This window comes from Cherax quadricarinatus, chromosome 19 (assembly GCF_038502225.1).
Source record: "Cherax quadricarinatus isolate ZL_2023a chromosome 19, ASM3850222v1, whole genome shotgun sequence".
Lineage (NCBI taxonomy): Eukaryota > Metazoa > Arthropoda > Malacostraca > Decapoda > Parastacidae > Cherax > Cherax quadricarinatus.
The window spans coordinates 11,180,072-11,203,780 of NC_091310.1; positions in this window are offsets into that span (position 1 = coordinate 11,180,072).

Consider the following 23,709-nt stretch of genomic DNA (forward strand, 5'->3'; position numbering starts at 1 on the left):
ACTTAGCCTATACTCCGTCTTTGGTCTTCTTTGCCCTTCCCCGATCTTCATGACTTTGCATTTGGCAGGGTTAAATTCGAGATGCCAGATGCTGAACCAGGTGTCCAGTCTGTCCAAGTCTCTTTGATGTCCTGCCTGATCCTCATCAGATATAATTCTCCTCATTAACTTCACATCATCTGCAAACAGGGACTCTTCTGAGTCTAACCCTTCCTTCATGTCTTACACATATACGAAAAATTGCACTAGTCCTAGGACCGACCCCTGTGGGACTCCGCTCGTTACAGGTGCCCACTGTGATACCTCATCACGTACCATGACTCGTTGTTGCCAGGTATTCTCTGATCCATTGCAGTGCCCTTCCTGTTATATGCGCCTGATATTCTAGTTTCTTCACTAATCTCTTGTGAGGAACTGCGTCGAAGGATTTCTTGCTGTCCAGGAAGATGTAATCAACCCACCCCTCTTTGTCGTGTCTTACTTCTGTTACTTTATTATAAAACTCCAGAAGGTTTGTGACACAGGATTTGTTTTCCATAAATCCGTGATGGTTGGCGTTTATACCTTGTTCCGTTCCTGGTGTTCCACCACTCTCCTCCTCTCCTGTCACGTCAGTGACACTGGTCTATAGTTTAGTGCCTCTTTTCTGTCTCCTTTTTTAAAAATGGGAACTACATTTGCCGTCTTCCATACCTCAGGTAGTTGCCCAGTTTCAAGAGACGTGTTGAAGATTGTGGTTAGTGTGACACACAGGTTTTCTGCTCCGTCTCTAAGGACCCACGGGGAGATGTTGTCCGGTCCCATTGCCTTTGAGGTATCAATTGTATGTATGTCATCCAACACTTGTTGGTATATCTCTGTTCTGTCCTCCCAGAGGCCTTCCTGTCTCAACTGCAAATATATCCTTAAATCTCGTGTTGAACTCCTCACATGCCTCTTGATCGTTCAGTCTGATCACCTGGTCTTTGACTCTTGTCTTCCTCCTATTGTGACTACACAGCAGTTTCGGGCCATACTTGACTTTCGATGCTATGTCGTTTTCGTACTGTCGCTGAGCCTCCCTCCATATCTGTGCATACTTGTTTCTGGCTCTTCGACTAATCTCTCTATTTTCCTGGGTCCTTTGCCTCCTGTACCTTTTCCATTCTTTGGTGTACTAAGTTTTTACACCTTCGGGTAAACCAGGGACTCGCTTTGGCATGATGAATGGTTTTGAAAACCGTCAAGTTGAAGATTGAGACACTTACGCAACATATGGGAATCTTTATTTACGAAACGTTTCGCCACACAGTGGCTTCATCAGTCCAATACAAAGCAGAAAGGTATAAGGAGAGGAAGAGTTTAGGTAATCAGTCCTTCAGCCTGGAGTCGATGTGTTCAGCCCATTAATCTTGTAGAATATACAGCATAGGGCCGTAGTCGTGGCTTATATACTGTAGTCAGGTGAGGCGAAGGTACCAATATGACCCCGCCTACTCCTGCTTTGCCTCACCTGACTACAGTATATAAGCCACGTCTACGGCCCTATGCTGTACATTCTACAAGACTGATGGACTGAACACATCGACTCCAGGCTGATGGACTGATTACCTTAAACTCATCCACTCCTTACACCTTTCTGCTTTGTATTGGACTGATGAAGCCACTGTGTGGCGAAACGTTTCCTAAATAAAGATTCCCATATGTTGCATAAGTGTCTCAATCTTCAACTCGCTTTGGTCTTCCCATTATTTCTAGTGCTATTGGGACAAATCTTTCCACTGCCTCCTTGCATTTTGTTGTTACATATTCCATCATCTCGTTTACTGACTTTCCTACTAGTCCTCTGTCCCACTGAACCTCCTGCAGGAAGTTCCTCATACCTGTGTGGTCCCCCCTTTTATAGATTGGCTTTTTCCATTCAATTCCTGTTACCCTCTCCACTTGTAACTCTACTATATATTCAAAACTCAGAACCACGTTATCACTAGCTCCAAGGGGCCTCTCGTAAGTGATGTCCTCAATGTCTGACCTGCTCAGGGTGAACACAAGGTCTAGTCTTGCTGGTTCATCCTCCCTTCTCTCTCTGGTCTTGTCCCTGACATGTTGATGCATGAGGTTTTCCAGTACCACATCCATCATCTTGGCTCTCCATGTTTTGGGGCCCCCATGTGGCTCCAGGTTTTCCCAGTCGATCTCCCTGTGGTTGAAATCGCCCATAACGAGTAACTTTGCTCTGCTCGAGTGAGCTCTTCTTGCCACCTCAGCCAATGTGTCCACCATCGCTCTGTTGTTTTCTTTGTACTCTTCTCTTGGCCTCCTGCAGTCCTGTGGTGGGTTATACATCACTCCATTGACTACTTTATGTTCCCCAGACTGAATTGTATCTACAGTTTAGTACCTTTCTCCAATCTCATCCATGCATTCCATTTCCTCAAATCCCCATCGTTTTTTATGAGTAGTGCAATCCCTCCTCCTCCTCCTCTGCTCCTTCTATCTTTCCTCAGGATCTGATATCCCAGTAGGAAGATTACATCTGTTATTGTCTCAGTGAGTTTCGTTTCTGTGACTGCTATGATGTATGGTGATTTCTCATTGATTCTTTCGTGCCACTCCTCATATTCATTCGTTATTCAGTCCGCGTTTGTGTACCAAACCTTCAGCTTCTTTTCTCTCACTGTGATCCAGGGAGAATATTTGGGTTGAGTGTGTGTGTGTGTGTGTGTGCGTGTGTGTGTGTATGTGTGTGTGTGTATGTGTGTGTGTGTGTGTGTGTATGTGTGTGTGTGTATATGTGTGTGTATGTGTGTGTGTGTGTGTGTGTATGTGTGTGTGTGTGTGTGTATGTGTGTGTGTGTGTATGTGTGTGTGTGTATGTGTGTGTGTGTGTGTGTGTGTGTGTATGTGTGTGTATGTGTGTGTATGTGTGTGTGTGTGTGTGTGTGTGTGTGTATGTGTGTGTGTGTGTGTGTGTGTGTGTGTGTGTGTGTGTGTATGTGTGTGTGTATGTGTGTGTGTGTGTATGTGTGTGTATGTGTGTGTATGTGTGTGTGTGTGTGTGTGTATGTGTGTGTGTGTGTGTGTGTGTGTGTGTGTGTGTGTGGTCACCTAATTTAGGTAGCAGGGGTCGATTCATAGCTCTTGGCCCCACCTCTTCACTGGTGGCTACTAGGTCCACTCTCTCCTTGCTTCATGAGCTTAATCATACCTCTTCTTAAAGCTATGCATGGATTCTGCCTCGACTACATCATTTTCCAGATTGCTCCACTTCCTGACAACTCTATGGCTGAAGAAATACTTCCTAACTCCCCCATGACTCATTCGAGTTTTCAGCTTCCAGTTGTAACCCTTTGTTGCTTTGTCACATCTTTGAAATATTCTGTCCTTATCCATCCTTTCAATTCCTCTCTGTATTTTACGTGTTATGTCCACCTTATCCCTCCTGTCTTCAGCTGTTGTCAGGTTGAGTTCCCTTAACCTCTCCTCGTAGGATAAATCTCTTAGTTCCAGGACTAGCCTTGTTGCAAACTTTTGCATTTTCTCTAATTTCTGGATGTGGTTGACCTGGTATGGGTTCCATACTGGTGCTTCATACTCCATTATGGGCATGATGTGCTCTGTATACAATGTCGTGACTGATTCTTAACTTAGATGACAGAACGTTCTTCTCAAGATTGCCAGGCGCCCCTATGCTGCAGCAGTTATTTGTTTAATGTGCACCTCTGGTGAATTACTCGGTGTTATGCTTACCCCAACATTTTTTCCCTTAAGTGAGTTTTGCAGCCCTTGACCTCTTAGGTTGTACTCCATCTGCGGTCTCCTTTCTCCTTCCCCAATCTTCTATAACTTTGCACTTGCTGGAGTTAAACTCCAGGAGCCATTTGTCAGACCAGGATTGCAGACTGTACAGATCCTCTTCCGCTGGTATTCTCCTCATTAGTTTCTCAACGTCTTCATACAAGGACACCTCTGATTTTATCCCTTCTGTCATATTCACACATACAAGTAACATCACCGGTCGTTGGACGGACCTCTGTGGAACCCCACTCGGCATATGCACCCACTCGGAAACCTTGTCTCGGACCAACACACGTTGATTCCTTCCTGTCAGCTATTCTCTGATTCACTACAGTACTTTCTCTCCTATTCCTACCTGCTCCTCCAGTTTTTCAACCAGTCTCTTGTGCCGAACGCATTCTTACAATCAAAGAAGATGCAGTCAACCCATCTCTCTCTCTCTCCCTAGCTCTCTCTCTCTCTCACTCACTTCTGTCTTACTTCTTTTGCCTTGTCATAGGACTCCAACAGGTTAATGATGAAGAATTTCCCTTCCCTGAAGCTGTGCTGGCTGCCATGGGTTAGGCCATTCCGTTCTAGGTGCTCCACCACTCTTTTCATGATAATCTTCTCGATAAGTTTAAATACGTGTCAGCAACCCTGGTCTGTAGCTTAGTGAAGCCTGTCTGTCTCCTTTCTTAAAAATCAGGACTACATTGCTGTCTTCCACACCTCAGGCAGTTGCCCTGTTTCGATAGATTTATTGAAGATTGCTGTTAGAGACACACGCAGTGTGTCTGCTCCCTCTCTCAGAACCCAAGGTATCTAGTTCCCCTGGCAGTTTCTTCGCCTCATCCTCGGTTGTATGCAGTGTGTCCAGCACTTGCTGGTGCATCCTATCACCTCAGTTTTCTGAGAGCCTTTCTGTCTCCACTGTGAATATCTTCCTGAATCATGAGCTGAGCTCTTCACATACTTCCTGGTCGTTCTCTGTGAATTTCCCTCCTTCCTTCCTCAACCTGATTGTCTGTACAACGACTTTGGGTCAGATTTGGTTTTTGATGCTACGTCATCCTTGTATTGATGCTGGGCTTCTCTCCTTATCCATGCATATTCATTTCTGGCTCTTTGACTCAGTCCTCTGTTGTCTTGGGTTCTTTGCCTATCTTTTTTCCATGCTCCTTATTGTGTCCCGATCCAGGAGATCCAAGAAATATTTATGAATAATGTATATTATTTCCTATTCTTTTAATACCACATTGCCGATAATATTATTAGTATCTAAAATAATGCTATTGTGCTTGATACTATTATCTGTCCCTGTAAATTTAGCTGTGTACATAGGTAGGATGTGGGTTTTTTATTTATGTCTGAAATTACTGTCCTAACTACCATAGGGTAGTTGGGTCAACTGATATCTCGGAGAGGTGTCACAAACAGAACTGACGTCTGGTTTAGAGGCGTTGTATGAAGCAGTTCCAACGTAACTCTAGCCTTGTAAACGTCTCCCCCTCCTTGAGCTTCGTATAGATTCAAGTCTTGGCTAACTAACGGTTCCGTTGGTAAGACTGAACTTTTTACTCGCTGCTCTAGACATCAATGAAAGACAGAGTCATGTCCTTGCGTAGAGTTTCTGATAGCTAATGAGTTGGTGAATTTTTTCGCCATTTAATCGGATCTGATAGGATTTTTGGAGTGTTACAGTAGTCTTGATTTGAATTAATCCAGATTTATATTCAGTAAGCTGGGAGTGCTCCTATTAGGACACTATTGAAGGTCTCAGCTGTGTGTTTGTCTGTCATTCGTTCGTTATTTTCTCACTTGATTTATAACACTTGAATCTAGTGATTATTAGAGAACTTTTGTGCAATCTAAACTTGTACTCAGACAAATCTGTCATGATCGGTATCTCTAAAAATATATATCTATATAAATAAGGTTAATTAAGTATAGTGATTATAGAAAAGTCACTTTGACTAAATGTTCCAAAATTATAACTTAAACTTTGTTGTATCTTCAACAAAGCAGAAAGTATCTGTTACTTCTTTTAAAACGATTTAATATTGAAGATATTAAGTTTCCAATTTTGTCAGATTATTATCTCCTGATTATGGGTTACAAGAAACCTAGTAAATAATTTTTTACACTAAAGAAAGTCAGAGTTGTCAATAATGCAACTCAGTGTTACAAGAGAGACTTTCACAGGCTATACTCCTGGGATTTCTCCTCTTGCTTTGTTAGTATACTTATCGAGACACATGAAGTCTCTTTTTGTAACACTCCTTCACACTTGGCTTTTGCCTCTTCACTCCTCTTGGTAAACCAATCGCTCACTCTAGTCATCCCATTGTTTCTGTTGCCCTTTGTTACAAACTTCTCTACTGCCTCGCAGCAATTTGTGGTCAAGTGTTCCATCATTTCATTTACTGTCTTTCCCACTAGCTTGCACACTGCACCTCATGTAGGAATTGTCTTATACTTGTGTTGTCCCCATTTTGGAAGTTTGGCTTCTCCCATCCTTCTCATGCTGCTTCACTCTCAATTGTTAACTCCACTATATATTCGAAACTCAAGACCACTTGGTCACTAGCACCTAGGGCCTTTTAGTGTGTGATATCTTATATGCCTGAACTGCTCAAGGTGAATACGAAGTCTATCCTTGCTGGTTCGTCGTCTATCTCTGGTTGTGTCCTTAACATGTTGGTACATGAAGTTTTCTAGTACTGCCTCCAGTATCTTTTCTCTCCATGTCTCTGGTCCCCCATATGGCTCTAGATTCTCCCTTATGGTTAAAATCCCCCATGATAAGTAACTCTGCCCTGCTCATGTTGTGAGCCCTTCTGGAAATGTCAGCTGGAGTGTCCCCCATCACTCTGTTGCTCTTGTCATATTCCGTCTTGGCCTCCTGTTGTTCGGTGGCGGGATGTACATCAGTGCTAACATAGCTTTTGGGCCATTAGTATGCAGTGCTCCTATTATGCAGTTATCCGTTACCCGTTCGACTAGTCCTTGTATCTCCTCAAAAGATCATTGGTTATTGACGAGCAGTGCAATTCCTCCTTCCTCGCTGCCACCCTTGTCTTTCCTCAGTATCTGATAACCAGACAAGAAGAATGCGTCTGTTATTACATCCGGAAGCTTTGTCTCTGTGATTGCTATGATGTGTGTGAGTGTGTGTGTGTGTGTGGTTTTATGTTTGTACAATAGTTATAATAATAATAATAATAATAATAATAATAATAATAATAATGTGAATGAGTTTATTTGGTGAGGCAATGGCGTGGAGTAAATGATACGTCTCCGGAGGCTTCTTTGCTTTATTTGTAATGTAGTGGTGAGTACACAGGCTTGTGTGTTGTGCCCATGGCCCGGGTAGGGCCATGCCCGCGAGAGGGAGAACTAGTAGGCCTTGTGTCTTGCTGCCAGGCCGCTGAGAGAGTGAGTGTGGGCCCAGCATCCCACAGACTTGGGCAGGCCCAGAGAGCAGCACTTTAGTGGCACGAAATATGAACTAAGCTGGCAGACAGCATAGGCTGTCTGTGCAGACAGTACAGGCTGTCTACATACGCTCGGCCACCTACCTCGCGCCGTCGGGACGCGACAATACTGGTGGTAAAAAAAACTCGGTCTCTCTCTCTCGTAGGAACAGGGCACAGAACACAAAATAAAAACATATATATACACATGTACATGAAAAAAAAAAACTTCCTACAGGGAGGGAAGAAAAAAACATGTGGGGTGTGCTAAACATCGTGGTCAAAGGCAGTGAGCGTCGAAGGGCATTACTGCACGCCTTCCTGCGTCTGGACAGATACTGCAACACAGGAGACATCGCTGCAGCTGAGCTGTGATGTAACAGGTTACGGTCTCCTCCGGAACGGTGAAGCAGTCATCGTAGGAGTCACTGTAGGTTTTCACTCAACCTGGGGCACGACATGCTGGTGCCCTCGAGTGAGGCATTGTCAAAACTCGGCAACTGGGCAAGACTTCTGGCAAGTGACTCAGGACACTTCTCGACTGGTACTGTCACTGGGCTGTCACTGCCGGCGAGCGTGGAGCGAGTCGTGGAGCGAGTCGTGGCAGAGACGACTGGGCAAAACATCTGAGAGTCGTAGCATCATACACCAGACTGCAGTGAGCGAGCTAGCAGTCAAAGTGACATTATCTTTGTGCAGGCTGCTCACTGAAGCTTGTGACACGAGGCTGACACAGTGCCTGCCGACAGGGCTAACTGTGGCTTGACGAGTGTCATTCTCTCGGCAGTTGGAGTTATATCAGAGGTTAGTCTAAGCGTCCCCAGATTTGTTTCTCTACATATAACTGCACTCTGAAGGTCTGGAGGTGAAGTGAAACAAATCTCGATGGGAATCGTAGCAGGTACGATTCTGCAGAACATCACAAGCGATGAGCATAAGAGCTTTCTGTATAAGGGGGCTACGCGCTGGTCACACCCGGTGACTTAACACAGTGGTGCTACTCAGGGGTCTGGCTCAAGCCCACTGGACCCTCGGAAAACTTTACACACACCCACGGTACATGCGGTACAACATGGCTGAAACTAGCAAAAGATGCTTTACTGTGCACAAAACTGACACTAAGCCATACACTAACATGTGAGAACACTGACTGAGAGGAATTAATTAACACACGACATATATCTTCTCTCAGTCTTCTCTACAGTACTGAAATATTTACTAGAACACTCGATGTAACATCATGTGATGTCAGGTGTGACGTCGCAAGGTGACGTCAGCAGCACTGTGACGTCAGCAGACATCTCTAGGTGACGTCAGGCAGGCATCATGACGTCATAAAGTCGGGCAGCAGCATCGGTGATGTCAATGTGATGCAAGCAACAGACCACCGCATGAGGCCTGGGACATCCGGCTTGGTAACCCATGTGGCTTGTAGATCGACGGGACATCGCCCACACCCAGGTGGCTTGCTGATCCACATGGTTTGCTGATCCACATGGCTTGCTGATCCACATGGCTTCGAGTGATCTACGTGACATGCCGATCCACGTAGCTTGCTGATCCATGTGGCTTGCTGATGCACGTGGCTTGCTGATCCACGTGGCTTGCTGATCCACATAGCTTCGAGTGGCCTCGTGCACTCAGATACACAGCTCTGGCAATGAATTCACACGAAAAACAGCAGAAAACACAGCAGAGGGAGCGGGCAGTGGTGAGTGTATGGTAGACAGGTGAGCGTGAGTAGGGCGAGCGTGGGCGAGGCGAGGAAATGGCCACTTCCTCCTCTTCTCCTCTCCCACCCACAAACACAGGGAGACACACTGGAAGCAGAAATCACCACAGAACTCACCTCTGGCTTGCTGAAATAGCTGTGCTGAGCTGAACAACAGCAGAACATACAAGTGATGCTGAACACGTGACTTGAGAAACAGCGTGGGACGCTGTAGCATGGGGTCACTGGGACGCCACTTATATTTCTCGAAGAAATTTGGGAAATGTCGGCCAAATCCTGCTTGTACCTGTGTCTGGATGCTGAAACGTGCAGACACGACATCAGGATAACTCGTTGAGAGACGGATGCTTCTTGTATAGGGTGATAAAGTGAAGATGACTTCATCCCTCTTCCTTCCTCTCTCCGGGCAAACACAACTGCTGTGAGCACCGCTGCTACCAATGTGAACGTGATTAATTGGTATTTCTGCAAGCGTGGAGTAAATGATACGTCTTCGGAGGCTTCTTTACTTTATTTGTAATGTAGTGGTGGGTACACAAGGTTGTGTGTTGTGCCCATGGCCCAGATAGGGCCATGCCCACGAGAAGGGGAACTAGTAGGCTTTGTGCCTTGCTACCAGGCCTCTGAGAGAGTGAGTGTGGGCCCGGATTCCGGGATAATGACCATGGAAAATAATGTGATAATGGGGGGTCTGCATGACCTTAGGGCTGACAGGGTAGGAGTTTAATATGTTTAATCATCCCCCAAGGGGATAGAGAGTCTTATTCCTATGCATTACTAAGTAGGAACAGAAGTAGAACAAAGGATTCAGGTGGGCAGGTGGCAGATTCCAGGATAATGAGTGTGGAAAAGAATGTGATAATGGGGGGTCTGCATAACCTCAGGGCTGTCAGGGGTACAAGTTTAATATGTTTAATCATCCCCCAAGGGGATAGAGAGACTTATTTCTGTGTATTACTAAGTATAAGAAGGTAGGATCACTTCTGACTCCCCAAACTCTATCACTCTGATAGATGGGAGAGGCAGTACAAAGGATTCAGGTGACTGGGTACAAGCTTGCCATCTCCGAGGGAGTCCTCTACGCAAGTCTACTCTGATGGTTCAAAGAATGCGGTAATGGAGGCTTAGTACAAAGGGTGGGAGTCATCCCCCAAGGGGATAGGGGATCATGGGAGGCAGTACAAAGGATTCAGGTGACTGGGTACGACTTAATAATTGGGTGGGGTCTCTGATGGAGTGTTGCAGCCAGCCTGCTTCTTTGGAGGTCATCGGGTGTGATTATCAGCCCTGCGCCCGCTCTCCGGCTACATCGGGGGCATCTGTGTGAAAAAAGGATAATAACCTAATTTTTCAAAGGGTGAAAACAAAAAAGTCTCTCTTAGCAAATATATTTATTAGTTAACATTACATTGTTTTATTCCTCCTCTCCCTCAGAACAGCTAGCTTCTAAGAGCATGAAACTACGAGCAGTGGCGGAAGATCTACCTCTCTCGCGTCGATGCTTGACCCTGGGGAAAAAATCTCTTACGGTTTTTTCTCTTCCCCGCCAAAGATTGCAACTGTCTCTCATCTCTAGTTCCTCTTCTTCTGTACTCCCTTCTTCAGTACTGCTATTAGCTTCTTCGTCTTCCTCCACTTTGTCATCTGTTTTATCTTTAAATAATTTAAACTTTGTTTCTCTGGCATCTGGATGACCATAGGATACAGAGTGATAGGCATCTAAGTAAAAGCGCTTATCATCAAATGAGCTAAGACCTCGTTTCCTAGTGGTGATAGTGGTCATCTGACCTTTTAAATTTCTAATTTGACTATATTGGAAGGTATGTTTAGAACCGTCTTCCAGCACACTTCTAAAGTTATTATGAGTTAATAATTGTTGTTCAGACTGAGGAACTCCTTTTGCAGCGATAGTGTTGTTATTATCTGCTAGCAGGATGCTATACATTTTGGGTTTAATGCAGACTATTTCTGAAATAAGGCGGTCCCCCACCTCACTTTTAAGTAAGCCTAGAGATCCCTTCCTTGAGTCATTGTAGAGAGGATGATCTGTGGGGAAATTAGATGTGTCTATCCATTTCCTCAATGGTTCCTTACCGATTTCATCAGTAAGGTTTTTGATGCCCTCTAAACAGGCGATGACACTATCGGTATCTGAATAGATTAGTTTTATTTTGTCTTGGTATGTTTTCTTAAGAATCATATACCAAAAATGGTACAGCTTAAATTTGGCAAGTTCTAGTATCTGGTAACCTATGTAATTAGGGTAAGTGAGTTTTATGGCTGGCGTCCCCGTCGTAACCAATACTTTGTTTTCTGAAAGCTTTATGGCTTTCTTAAATAGTGGCTTACTCACCGCTCGCAAAAATGCTCCTGCTGATGTTATGAGCTTCGTTTTGTTGGCATATTTTGATGGATTAAACAATGTCTTGCCGAATACAGAATTGGTCAACAATTTAAATAATCGCTGACAGTCTTTACTAGTGCTACTATTACGTTGCCTCACGTTCGTTTCAACAAAGCCCGCCAGATATTTTCCTTGTGAGAATTCATATATGCTATGAATTTTCTCAATTTGTAGACCTATCTCCAAGAACAACTGCAATAAAGGCAATGATATTAGGTAGTTTCGTTTGGGGAGATGGTCCCCCACTAATTTAGTATTTTTACGGGGTAGTTTTTGATTACTGATAGCCAATAGCTGTTTGCTGTACTCAGATAGATCATCTAATGTTATCTGTTTGTGATAGAGACATAGTGGTAAGTCATCCGTGTAGCGAGCTAATTCTGGGGCTATTCCTAGAGTGTCTATAAGAAGCCAGTAACCTTTTATAGAGTCTTGAGGATTCTTCTGGAGAAGACCACCATTTGCGAGAAAACTCGCCATTTCTGCGGGTGAGAGTTTTCGAATGTTTGCGTAGGGCAGCGCCTCAGTCATGCAAGAACCATAAAGAGAATTAAAATCCCAGTATAGCAAAAATTTACTTACTAAGTTTTTCTCATCAAAATTGGGATTAATGAACTGGTTATTGGCCTGAGCAAACGTCCTAACAGCAGTAGTGAAGCCGCCTCTTATATTAGACTGTATGATGTTATAAAGCTCCTGATCAGTAATTAATTCTAATTCCACTCCACTGGTTTTTAAGAAGGCATCATAGGCAAAGCCGGGGAGAGAAACATAGTGAACAACATCTAGATTATAGATGTTGTATAATAATCTCCTATGCAAGGTGAATATGTCAGCCAGAAGTCCTACATCACAGCTGAGATATACTAGGAGATAGTCTCCTAGAGTTTGACAAGCTGTTTTCTCCCAAACCAGATGAGCATGATCGAATTCTTCTTGGCTAATATGCTTCTTAGACAGAGAACTGTAGAAAGCTCTTTTTGGGGGTAAAGTCTTCTCTTCGAGCCTTTCTGGGGAGCTGCAATATTCATAAGGAAACACTTGTTTGCCGGTTAATAAGCATCCCCAACTTTCGGGGGGTAGATGACTTATCATCGCCTCTGTGAATTTCAAGGGTGATTTTGAAGCTATGTGCGCCTGAGCCAAACTAGCCAAACCAGCGGACAAGAAGGCTAGACTATCCAGGAAACGTAGTGCTCCTATTTCTACCTTTAGGAATTTATATCCCTGTTTCATTAAAACATTGATTGGGGCTTTAACACTTAGTTCTTTAATTATCAAAGCCATATCATATGATAGGTTATGAATAATAACAGGCAAATATTTACCTGAATTTTTCTGCCTTAAATTGCAATTATTGCAGAGTGCTCCTAAATAATTAGCCTTAGGCATTAGATGGTCATGATGCCTCACCTTTGGTTTGGTAAGAGTAAAGTCCTGATGACAGAAGTTGCACTTCTTCTGTATGGCAAAATGTATATGCTGCTCCCTGGTCATATGAAGTGGATAACAGGGAGTGTTCATCTTTATCCAATCCCATAAAGACGAAAGTCTATCATACATATGATCAATACACTGTACCCCCCGATGGACATATCTATCTATTATAGTGTTATTTCTGTCTATCACTATATAGCCATAAGCTATTGCTACGTGTCTAGCTGTTATTACCCCCTCTGGCTTACGATTATCGAGATAAGCTTCTAAATCCACAAAGGCAGTATGAGAGGGCAAGTAGCCCTTGTGAGTATTTTTGAATTTACAAACGCTTCCAGCTGGGGGAAAAATCAACTTTTGTTGGTTGTCGCATGAATTGAAATGAGTTTTTAAGTTGCAAATGTCACTATATTCACTTAAACAATTCAAGCAAAAGTGCTTATTGCGTGAATGTTTTCTGGAGAAAATTCTCATATATTTCTGGAAGTGTTTGATTAAAGCTACATGAGTCTTTCCCAACAATAACAGGGGCACTACCAGTGAATATTTATTACTACCCCTACGACATAAAGTAGCATGATAGGTCCCTTCATGAGAAGTTAAGCAATAAATAAATATTGATATTTTGTTGTCAGACTCGAGTTTGTGGATGTCACTCCACTGGACAGGGAGAGTCACTCGCGAGTAATTGACAAATTTCTGAAGGCTATCACATCTAGATAAATATCGTCTGATTTTATACCAGCCCCAGCCAAGTCTACGACAGAAAAAGGCCGCCAGACATTGAATAAAACAGCTATTTTTTACTCCTCTCGGGTTAAATATCTGATTTTTCCCTCGTAAAGATGTGGGATATTCTATATAGTCTCCTAGGTATCCACGCACTCCATTCTTGCATATTACAATATGAAAACCCTTTATATAATCTAGTATGAAGCCTGATCCCTCGCCCGATGAAATTTCAGTTTCTAATCGCGTGCTAAGGTACTCCCTCCATGACCGTAAGAGCCGAGATATATCATCTCGTGTAACTAGTTGCGCGGGAAAAGTTATATAATGCTCACGACTGTCATCCTCTCCCAGTAGCGACTGTCTGCGCAAAATAAGGCTCAGTTCGGCATAAATCCTAAGAGCATTTTCATAAAGTGCTCGTCCTGATAGAACAGTGAAAAACTGTAATATATGCTGCATAAATATTGTTGCGAAGGACTGAAGAAATAATATGGGGTCGTGTTTATGAGAGGCAGGAATTGAATATTTTATTCGACAGAAGTGACCTTGAAAACATTCCGACTGATGCGTAATGTGAGGTTCCTCTGAAATGGAATCGTCTCCCATTTCACTCTCTTCCTCATCTGAACAAAAATTTTTTTTACCTGAAGTGAACCTTCGATTAGCAGAGGAGGGGGAACCCAAGAAAGAGTAGTAATGATCCTTGGAAGAGGAGCTGTCACTTGTGGCGGCTGGTCTCCATCCACTGGGACCGGCAATCGGCTCAACTTGCTCTTGTGGGAGTGTTACGGTCGAAGATTCATCGGAGGACACAGACTGATCTGCATAATATAATTAGAGAAAGTTATTTATTATTATTTTGTTTTAGAGTCATACTAGACTAATTATAACTCGAGCAATCTTTTAAAAAAATGTTACTGTTAAAGTATAAAACTGGGAGAAGCTAAGCAATCTATGGAATATATGCGGTTCTCAAAATGATTTTTATTCTTGTTAGTGAGATACTTTATAAACATATCTTAAAAATGTTTGACTGTTAATAAAAATAATTGATTAAGAAAAGAGCGCTGACCTCTTTCTTCCTGGCCCGCCCCCCGGATCATCTGCTTGGAGTATTGCCCCGCCCCAACTGTTGGAAAAAATTATTATTAGCTCAAAGACTTATTTCATTATCTGAAAATAGCAGTTTTAAGAAAACATCAATTCAGAGCAATAACCTGGTAATCTCACCTGTCACGCATCTCCTGCGATGAGCTGTGACATTCGCTACACACACTGATAGCCCGCAGAAACTACAGGAGAATGTGTGGTGAGCTGCATCCTGAGGGTATAATCGCCCGCATAGGTGGCATCTGCGAGCTGGGTGACGAGCCATAGCTGTAAATACACACACACACTCTCATATTCCATAAATTATTTAAATTATAGATAATATTTTAATCTCCCATAGATAGAGAAGTTTTTACCTGCTCTAATCTAAGCTGGTAACTTTCTTGAGTGAGCGGGAAGAGCACCTTTCGCCCTAGACGAAAAGGTGAGCGTATTTATAGCACGCTTTTAGGATAGCGTGCTCATAAGATGCTTAATTTTCCCCAAAGTAGAGGTACAGTTTTTCACATCAGTCTCTCTCTATTTTCACGAGAATCTTTTAAACAAAAATCCCTGCAAGTCTATATATTATAAATATAATCTAGAAAAGATTTCTTATTGTCAATAAAGTAAGAGGGATAAAATCTGGGAAGAACTCTTTTCCCGAACGAAAAAATAAGAATTTAGACCGGGCAAGTAGGGAGGATTACGTAAATTGCCATAGTCATGTGAATTTCCCATTTGTATAAAGCCGAGGCGAGGGAAAGATTAATTAATTAATTTATAGATTCTGACCATTGCCAAAACTAAATATTCTTAAAAATAATAATAATAATAATATATTTTTCCCCCAAATAAAAATAAATAAATAGGCATCAGCTGGCAGAAAGTGGTGGAGCCTGCTTCTCTTTGTCTGTGACCTCCATTCTACCCACCGCCACCTGGCGTAGGGGCCCCTTCCCCCCGCCCGAGGTAGTGAAACTGCGTAATATCCAGACGACCTTCACTGTCGGTCGGGCTTTTTTTTTTTTCTATGGTCTTCTGGCGGGAGAAGGTCATGCTGCCATTGTTATCTTCATCTCCGGGATAAACTCCCCCCTCCCTCCCCTCTGCTTTGAACTAAAAAGAAATGTTTATATATAAGATGATTCTTCCACAAAAAGGCTCATTTGAGATGGGAAGATGGACAAGGTCTGTACCTTTACAGAGGAAGAGTTGAATATTTTCAGAGAGCCTGCAAGAATACTTGTTGCTGGTTTTAGCGGAGCAGGCAAGAGCAGTCTAGTGGAGCGTTTATGTAAAAAATATGCCGGTTCTTTCGCGAGAATAATCATTTCCAGTCTGGATGATAAAACTCACCCTTTGAAACAAATCACCTCTCTTAGTGAGAAAATCATTTTAGTGAAAGGTCTCATTAACCCGGCGGATTACCAAAATCCCCTTGAGACAGACAATAGCTCTCTGTATATAATTGATGACCTTTTTAATGAAGCAGTTAAGAGTGATATTATAGCTAATATTTTTACTAGAGGAAGACACGAGCAAATATCCGTAATTCTCATATCTCAAAATTTATTTCCACAAGGAAAATACGCTCGCACGATCACGCTTAATTGTAGTCAATATATTTTATTAAGACAACGAGATCTGTCTCAGTTGGAATGTCTCGGGCGACAAATTTATGGAAAAAATCTAGCCCCGAAATTTGTTGAGATATATCGTCACGTCACTGCGGATAAATACGGCTATCTTCTGGTTGATTTAACCGCTCCAGAGGAAATTCAATTACGAAGCTTCATTACCGGAGAGGGCAACTGTGAAACTGTATACCGCTGGTAAAAACAAAAATGGCCTTAAATTCACATAAAAAGAAAATTCTAGAAAAAGTATATAGAGACGTCAATAGCCCCGGGGGCTTTACTGGGAATGTTAACAAACTTTTTAGAGCAGCTAGGGAGAAAAACGCCTCTATTACTTATAAAGACGTAGTAGATTATCTCTCTTCTCAGAGGGCCTATACTTTGCATAAATTGCAGCCTCTGCGATTTCCCAGACGGAAAATCATAGCCGCTGCCCCTCGCATTATACTCACCTGCGACTTGGCGGACATGACTTTATTACATTCCCACAATGGTGGCATTAAATATATTTTGTTATGCATAGATGTCTTTTCAAGGTTAATGAAGGCGGTAGGACTAGTCAGAAAAAACTCAAAAAGCGTCTTGTCAGCCTTACGAAATATTATAGAAAGCCCCACCTTCCGTGGAATTTCGAGATTACACACGGACAGAGGGACCGAGTTTTATAATCGTCCTCTTCTGAATTACCTAAAAAAAAAAAATATTAAATTATACAGTACCTTCTCGGACACTAAGGCTGCAATAGCGGAACGAGCTATTCGCACGCTTAAGCATAGAATCTACCGCTATATGACTTTAACAAATTCTTTAAAATATATAGAGGTATTACCAGCCATAGTAGAAACTTACAACTCAACTCCTCACACCTCTCTCAAGAAAGGTCAAACTCCACAACAAGTGCATTCTCTGAGTCTTCCTCGAGACATTCGTCGGCAGTTTGGGCTAATGTATTTAAATGCCCGTCCTCATCAGCCTCGTACTAGTCCACGACTGACTCCTGGAGCGCATGTGCGGATAACTAGCCACCGGGGGATATTTCACAAGAGTTATTGGCCTCAAAACACCGAAGAAATTTTTAAAATCCAATCGGTTGATAATTCGCAAGTAATCCCCACATATTCTCTTATCGACCTGAGCGGGGAAAAAATACTCGGGCAATTTTACGCTCAGGAATTAATAGAAACATCTCTACCTGAATTTTTTCCCATTAAAATATTGAGACGGAGAAGAAAAACTGACGGCAGTAGAGAATATCTGGTGAGCTGGGTGGGTTATCCCCGAAGTGCAGATAGCTGGGTGCACGAGAAGGACATGCAAAATGTCAGACAGGGGTAAGCCCCTAGCAGTGCAACACAGAGAGTTATTAATTTTATTAAACAAACTTCCAGCTAAAGCTCGCAATCGTATTATTAAGGAATTAAAAAAAAAAGAAATTAATTGCATATCTGAGATATTTACTAATTTTCTTAAGAAAAATCTAACAGTAGAACCGACTATTTTGAGCAAATTAAAGAAGTTTAGAGGAGACATTCTCACCGTTGCCCGTAAACGAACTCCACTTTATAAAAAAAAAAATATTCTTCTTTCGAAGCGTGGAGGAGCCATCTTAACTACACTCTTACCTCTGGTCAGGAGGAGCCATCTTAACTACACTCTTACCTCTGGTCAGCGTGGAGGAGCCATCTTAACTACACTCTTACCTCTGGTCAGCGTGGAGGAGCCATCTTAACTACACTCTTACCTCTGGTCAGCGTGGAGGAGCCATCTTAACTACACTCTTACCTCTGGTCAGCGTGGAGGAGCCATCTTAACTACACTCTTACCTCTGGTCAGCGTGGAGGAGCCATCTTAACTACACTCTTACCTCTGGTCAGCGTGGAGGAGCCATCTTAACTACACTCTTACCTCTGGTCAGCGTGGAGGAGCCATCTTAACTACACTCTTACCTCTGGTCAGCGTGGAGGAGCCATCTTATCTCGCTGATTAGTAGTTTTATAAAGTAAAAAATAATCGAAATGGTGGTAAAGGAATTTTGTCTCATCCCTCGGCTAACCGCCGAAAAATATATTTTTAAAAATGGAACAAATATCTTACCCACTCCTAAGCGCGAATCTCCTTTTCCCCGCCTTCGCAGAAGCACTGCAACCACCACTATGGCGCGTAGGAAGGAATCTTCCAGCCTCTCGAGAGTGAAAGTGAAACCAGCCCAAAGCAAGGATGAGAAGGTCAGCTCCTGCCCCAGCGTAGCAACTCGCCCTCATAAGGGTAATTGCCGCTTCGAGCTACCACCTCCCACGAGCGGGCACCCACCCGAGCTCTTTGTTGAGACTGGTGAGTCCCCCATAAAAAAAAAAAAAAATAAGCTCGCTCGCTGTAATGCCGCCTGCGGCGGTGGCGGCAGTGGCGGCAGTGGCGGCGGCTGCGGCGGCTGCGGTGGCGGGCGCGCCCGCGGTAGTTGCCGCGAGGAGTCTAAGAGTAAAAAAAAAAAAAATCCGAAACAGAAAATAATAATAGCCAATAATAATAAACTCCCGCCGGAAATACTTTTATCTTTAATATCAAGAAAAAACAACAGTCTTTCTCTCTCGCCTGAGGACTCTTCCCCAAATTTAAATGAAATAATTGATCTGTATTTCACGAGAGAAGAATTGCCATACGCGAAATCTATGCTGAATCTATTCAAGAATAATTCTTTTATTCGGTGGGATAAGAGAGGTATTTTATTCCCTCCATACCATAATTTAAACATCTTACAAATCATTAAATCTTTGACAAGCAGTCGAGCGTACATCGATAAAAAACTTTTGCCCGTTGTAGGGGAATTAGTGAGCCTTATTAGATTAGAGCCAAGATTTATAAAAAATCACAAGGCGAGAAAACAATTATTAGGCGGTTTTTATGTTAAAAAGACCGCGGAAAAAAAGCCGCTCTGGCTAGCCTATTGAAATTTAAGCTTTCATAAAGTCGAGAGAAGAGCTTTGCCCGCTTTAGTAAATACCGGGACAGGATAGAGACAAGAAGTTCCTTCTCGAAGTGCTATTCATAAAAAAAAAAAAAAAATGGACCAGCCATCAGTTGATTATCCCGAGAGAATTAATCTCCCGTTGAATGAAGAAGGAGAAAAGGACCCCAGTTTGTCGATATTATTACATCAATTAACGTCAAGACGAAAGATTTATCAGCAAGTGTGTTACAAAGCTCGTGTGATACAAAGTTTATGGCAAACCTACGAATCCTTCAAAGTCAATTGCCCCATGACCAGATTTACTAAGACTTTTGATGAAATTGAAAAATTATATGACAATTTTAATCAGAAAGAACTGACGGCTGAAATCAGACGCTTAGAATATGCTACGCATGATTTCCGGGATATGATAGAAGCTTTTGAAGGGGCCCAAAGCTTGTATAAGCACCTTAGACGAATGTCGACCTAGAGAGGTCCCCCAAACCCCTACCAACCCACCCGCAGGAGTGGGAGGCTACAGCAGCGCGGTATTTAAACCCCGCCGCCGACGTACCGATAAACATTATCCGTCTCACTCCCTCAGCGAGGACTCTAAGGAACCCAACTGTTGACGAGAATGGAATATAAATTTCCAGTAATTGTCGGGGGAATAACGGGCGAAGAATTCCTGGAATATGGGGATTGTATCGTGTATCCCCACAACGCTACTTCTGCTCGCCCCTACGAGCCGGCTCTTTCACTCTGGGAAAAATATCCTTTTTCCAAAATTGAGCGAAAATCGCTAATCCTGGTGAACCGTGCCATAGCTGCAGATCGGGGCACACCCGGGGAAATTGTCCTAAAATCACCCCCACCATGCACCAACACCCTTGATGACAGGCCAGAGGATTTTTTAAGACCCCACCTTGCAGCACTAATATGTCAGTTCTCAGCGGGTCCTTGTCTTGAAAAGAATGAAATTGCGCAACAGCAATTAGAGCGTAGTCTCGACACGCATTATGTACGCGGTTTGAGCAAGGACACGCAACAGAATCGACGAATTTGGTTTAAATTATGTCTGGTGTCCCTGGGACGGGCGGTGATAGCCAATGGCAACATCAAACGGGTAATTTTACCCCAGTACATTGGCATGAGCAGAAAACAGGCCGATGAATGGCACACTGAATATCTCCCTCTCATTAACATATTTCAAGACATATTACTGAAACGGGAAATTCAGACATGCTTGCTCGTACCGTCAGTGAGCCCATACTTGGCAGTACCTAAAATCATCCTAGATGAGGTGGAAATTGAACGCGGCGCCTCCCCCGAAGCTCTAGAACGGGAAATACTACAGCTGTCTGTGGAGAAGCAAGGCACTGGCAGCATCAGCGGTGGCAGCAGTGCCGGTGGCGGCAGCGGCAACAGCAGCAGCAGCAGCGGCAGCGGCGGTGTCAACGGTGCTGACGTCGGACCAGCCGGTGGGATTGGAACTAAACGAGACAGTGGCATGCGTGAAATGGACATGCCTGATGGAGTCGAGGTCACTTCACGCGGAAAACGCAAACGACAGCACGATGATGTGGATATTTTATTCCTAAATGCTGTAACTAATAAAAAAATAAAAATGTAAAGTCTTCAAACTAAAGTTTTTTTAAGCCTTTAAAAAATATATATAATGGTCTATATTTTGTATTTGCCTCATACTGTCTCTGTCCCTCAACATGGACAGAGGGGGTCCGGGGAAATATATCTATTTGAGCAGTTTAGAAAATATTGACATTTTCGACAATACAGCTTCGGCCTTTCAAAATATAATTACTGCAACGCCTTTAAATCCATCCTTGAACTACGAAATAGCCTTGCTTAATGTTTTGTATCCCAAAAAATTCAATGTTCTAACAAGAGACGATGCCGAATGCGGTATTGACATTATACAAAATCACATTACTGAAACAGGAATAAGTACAGAAGAAATAGTCCATCACTTTCTACCAAAAAATGATGTGTTATCGACAGATGCCAGCCATATTATTGAAGAAATTAATCGACAGCTAACAGCAGATTTAAAAAAAGCCTTTAGAGATAATTATTCGGCACATTTCCCGAAAGGGAAAATACTCAATTATGATGTCGGAATTGGGAGGGTTTTAGTTTCGACGAGATCGCGAACCTTTACGGGAAAAAACAATGCTGCCACTTTATTTAAAGCTCAATTTAAACCGAGAATAGCTCGGGTGCTTGGGCTTAGCAGCGCTGAAAAATATTATTTATTTCGTAGTGACGCGCCCGAGGGGACCTCCTTCCCCAAGCAGATTGCCCCATTCAAACCTGATCCCACTGCCGGAGTTGATTATGTTTTAATATATAGTGATATTGTGGAACCGCAAATATACGGTAGTCAGTTAGTCAATATTCTGGATGCTTTCGCCTTTCAGGAGAGTTATTCAAAAGGTGCTCATCCTATGATGTACAAACCTCTATGCGTAACTAAATTAGATAAAATAGCTATCAAAATGACAGATCAGTTTGGTCGTAATCTGTCTTTTGAAAGCGGTCATTCCACTACCGTAGTGTTACATGTAAGACCGATAAATAAATAGAACCAACTCTGCGTAAAAATGGTTATTGTTTCTCTAACCGCCAAACATGCGTGTACCCTTTCAAGTGCCCTCTGAGCAGGAATTTCGGAGTTTATTCTCCCTAAAACCCTCCCATGTGGGAGGTGGTCTGGGAGATATACAAACTTTTCACGCGCCATACAGAGTCCGAGGTGGGGGATTTTTTTCGGCTTTAGCGGGTCTAGCTAAAAGAGCTTTACCTTTTCTTTTCAGAGTGGCTGCGCCAAGTGCAGTAGAATTTGGAACTAAAATGCTCGATGATTATCAGTCTGGAAAAACAGACATGAAAGCTGCTCTTAAATCTCACGGGATAGATGCTTTAAAAGGAGTTGCAAAGAAGGTTATTACGGGCGGCAGAGTAAGCAGGGTGACTAAGCGACGGCTGAATAATAAATGCAAGTTAAATAAACGCCGACGAAGCCGAGTTGCTTATAAAACGGATGTATTCTCTCTCGTATAAACAGTTGCTTATTAGCCATGGCGGGTGTCGGGGCTGAAAACAGTGGACTCAAAGTCCCGTTAAATGATTATTCTTCAAGCGTCATTAATCAATTCCCGCGACCGCATAGACTGAGACAAGTTGAGAGTTCCATAGCTCGCACTCAGAGTTTTGATACTCTACCAGTAAACCTTCCTCTCTCTCAAAAACTAAAAGATAATTTTCTAGAATTTAGAATTCCTGGAGTTCCCGGAGCATTTCTAGATTTAGGCAAAATAGTTATAGAATTTAGAGTGACTCTAACAGAGGCTGATGGGCAAAGTCCACTAGGGGAAACAAGCAACATCGCACTCATCAATGGATTTTCCAACACGTTATTTAAAAGTGTCCAGTGTTTCCTGGGCGAGCAAATAACGGAAACAAATTCTAGTTTTAATTACTGGTCATTCATTAAACTCTGCAGCTCAGTAAAACGAAGCCAGTTGCCGAGTATCGCCCGACTGGGGTATCTCTTGCCCGACTTTAAAGGAGGAGAAGGTATAACTAAATTGTTCGATACAGCCTATTTCGCCCGCACATCGGCAAAAGAACCACAGATACTGACAAAGAATGATAAAGAACAGGGCATAACTCTGTGTTTTCCCTTGGCTCTGGACATATCCACTCTGGACCAATATCTGCTTGACAATATCGATTTAAAAATTAGGCTGGAATTATCCCCTCAAGCGTGGACTCTGAAAACAGACGATGATGCCAGCACATACCAGCTCCATATTAATTACGCTAAACTATGGCTTAATAGGGTATACCCATATACATCAGCTTATATGGCCTTGAACAAGTCTCTAGCCTTAGACGCAAAGCCGATAATATATACTTTTAATCGCACTCTAAGTAAAAATTATGTGCTAGGTCACAATCAAACGAGCCTCCTAATAGATCAGCCATGGGGTCATGTAATTCCCGCCAAAATTTTCATGGTAATTTTGCCCATGACAGCCTATGCAGGAAAACATAAGGAGAATGGTCTATATTTTGAGCATGGGGATCTAGCCAGTTTATCTGTATGTATTAATAATAATACAGTTTATCGCATAAGCAGTGATTTCCCCCATCATTATAGTAAATTATATTATGAGGCAATTAACTCTCTGGGCATTGAGGAAGAAAATTTAATTCTCTATGAATCATTCGCCTCCGGGCGAACCATCAATATTTTCAATTTAACCGACAGCCAAGTGGAAGACGCTCTCCCGATTGAAAAATCTGGTAACTTGAGAATTGAATTACAGTTCTCTAAGCCCGCCCCTCATAATAAGGTAGTTTTATTATTTGCTCAGACCACTGGTGTTTTATCCATCGACCAGAATAGATCTGTTCATTGTGATGTGCGAGCATAAATAAAAAATGAATTGCGCAGAAATAAATAATAGTTTAAT